The following is a 2,500-nucleotide window of genomic DNA, read 5'->3' as shown; positions in this document are numbered from 1 at the left end:
CGCTGAATGTATGGGGTTGACCTGCTGGCCGCTTTCCTTCCCGGCCACCAGGTCAACCCGCTGAATGTATGGGGTTGACCTGCTGGCCGCTTTCCTTCCCGGCCACCAGGTCAACCCGCTGAATGTATGGGGTTGACCTGCTGGCCGCTTTCCTTCCCGGCCACCAGGTCAACCCGCTGAATGTATGGGGTTGACCTGCTGGCCGCTTTCCTTCCCGGCCACCAGGTCAACCCGCTGAATGTATGGGGTTGACCTGCTGGCCGCTTTCCTTCCCGGCCACCAGGTCAACCCGCTGAAAGTATGGGGTTGACCTGCTGGCCGCTTTCCTTCCCGTCCACCAGGTCAACCCGCTGAATGTATGGGGTTGACCTGCTGGCCGCTCTGCTTCCCGGCCACCAGGTCAACCCCCTGCCGGTATGGGGTTGACCTGCTGGCCGCAGAGGGGCAGGCTCCGGGTTGACCTGGTGGCCGGCAGGGACTTCAGCCCCAGGGCCCCTGGCAGGGCGACCCTGCCCTTGTTCCCCAGAAAAGGAGAGAGCTGGCTCGCAGCGGGAAAAGCTGCCTACGGCACCTGGGATTCCCAGGCGGTCACCCATCCAAGTACTAGCCAGGCCCGGGACGGTTTACCTTCCGAGATCGGACGGGATCGGGGGCCTTCCGTCCGGTATGGCCGTAGGCACTCGGCTCCGGTCCGCCTCGTCCCCTTTCCCTTACTGACTCCCCTGCCTCGGGTGGGCCCGATCCTTTTTTCCGTTTTTTTTTTTCCGCTCCGGAGGCTTCGTGAGCCCCCCCCCAACACCCCTTTGGGGGTCGGTGAAATTTTTTTTTTCAGACTTCCAGGGGCCCGATCCTGGCCGCGGGCACCCGGCTCCGGGCACCCGGCTCCGGGCCGCCTCGTCCCCTTTCCCTTACTGACTCCGCTGCCTCGGGTGGGCCCGATCCTTTTTTCCGTTTTTTTTTTTCCGCTCCGGAGGCTTCGTGAGCCCCCCCCAACACCACTTTGGGGGTCGGTGAAAAAATTTTTTTCAGACTTCCAGGGGCCCGATCCTGGCCGCGGGCACCCGGCTCCGGGCACCCGGCTCCGGGCCGCCTCGTCCCCTTTCCCTTACTGACTCCCCTGCCTCGGGTGGGCCCGATCCTTTTTTCCGTTTTTTTTTTTTTTCGCTCCGGAGGCTTTATGAGCCCCCCCCAATACCACTTTGGGGGTCGGTGAAAAAAATTTTTCAGACTTCCAGGGGCCCGATCCTGGCCGCCGGCACCCGGCTCCGGGCACCCGGCTCCGGGCCGCCTCGTCCCCTTTCCCTTACTGACTCCCCTGCCTCGGGTGGGCCCGATCCTTTTTTCCGTTTTTTTTTTTTTCGCTCCGGAGGCTTTATGAGGCCCCCCCTAACCGTTTTTGGGGTCGGTGAAAATTTTTAGTCAGACTTCCAGGGGCCCGATCCTGGCCGCGGCTTCGCAGGCTGGCCTGGGGGGGGGGGCATCTCTAGCTCCGGCCGCGGACGGCGAGACGCTCGGCCACCAGGTCAGCCCGGAGGAAAAGGCTGAAAAAAATGTCTAAGTCCCCCCGGGACACCAGGTCAACCCGGAGGAAAAGGCTGAAAAAAATGTCTAAGTCCCCCCGGGACACCAGGTCAACCCGGAGGAAAAGGCTGAAAAAAAGTCTAAGTCCCCCCGGGACACCAGGTCAACCCGGAGGAAAAGGCTGAAAAAAATGTCTAAGTCCCCCCGGGACACCAGGTCAACCCGGAGGAAAAGGCTGAAAAAAAGTCTAAGTCCCCCCGGGACACCAGGTCAACCCGGAGGAAAAGGCTGAAAAAAAGTCTAAGTCCCCCCGGGACACCAGGTCAACCCGGAGGAAAAGGCTGAAAAAAATGTCTAAGTCCCCCCGGGACACCAGGTCAACCCGGAGGAAAAGGCTGAAAAAAAGTCTAAGTCCCCCCGGGACACCAGGTCAACCCGGAGGAAAAGGCTGAAAAAAATGTCTAAGTCCCCCCGGGACACCAGGTCAACCCGGAGGAAAAGGCTGAAAAAAAGTCTAAGTCCCCCCGGGACACCAGGTCAACCCGGAGGAAAAGGCTGAAAAAAAGTCTAAGTCCCCCCGGGACACCAGGTCAACCCGGAGGAAAAGGCTGAAAAAAAGTCTAAGTCCCCCCGGGACACCAGGTCAACCCGGAGGAAAAGGCTGAAAAAAAGTCTAAGTCCCCCCGGGACACCAGGTCAACCCGGAGGAAAAGGCTGAAAAAAATGTCTAAGTCCCCCCGGGACACCAGGTCAACCCGGAGGAAAAGGCTGAAAAAAAGTCTAAGTCCCCCCGGGACACCAGGTCAACCCGGAGGAAAAGGCTGAAAAAAAGTCTAAGTCCCCCCGGGACACCAGGTCAACCCGGAGGAAAAGGCTGAAAAAATGTCTAAGTCCCCCCGGGACACCAGGTCAACCCGGAGGAAAAGGCTGAAAAAAATGTCTAAGTCCCCCCGGGACACCAGGTCAACCCCGAGGAAAA

General features: G+C 59.8%; 1 non-coding gene across 1 annotated transcript; it reads right to left on the bottom strand.

Moving 5' to 3' along the window:
• Nucleotides 1-559: 559 nt before the first annotated feature.
• LOC141979252 (5S ribosomal RNA) lies at nt 560-678 on the bottom strand. Its single transcript, XR_012636674.1, has one exon. It is a non-coding gene; the product is annotated as a 5S ribosomal RNA (ribosomal RNA).
• Between the last annotated feature and the right edge of the window lie 1,822 nt (nt 679-2,500).

This window comes from Natator depressus, chromosome 28 (assembly GCF_965152275.1).
Source record: "Natator depressus isolate rNatDep1 chromosome 28, rNatDep2.hap1, whole genome shotgun sequence".
Taxonomy (NCBI): Eukaryota; Metazoa; Chordata; order Testudines; family Cheloniidae; genus Natator; species Natator depressus.
The sequence above is the reverse complement of the archived record's forward strand: the minus strand, read 5'-3'. Positions and strand labels throughout refer to the sequence as shown.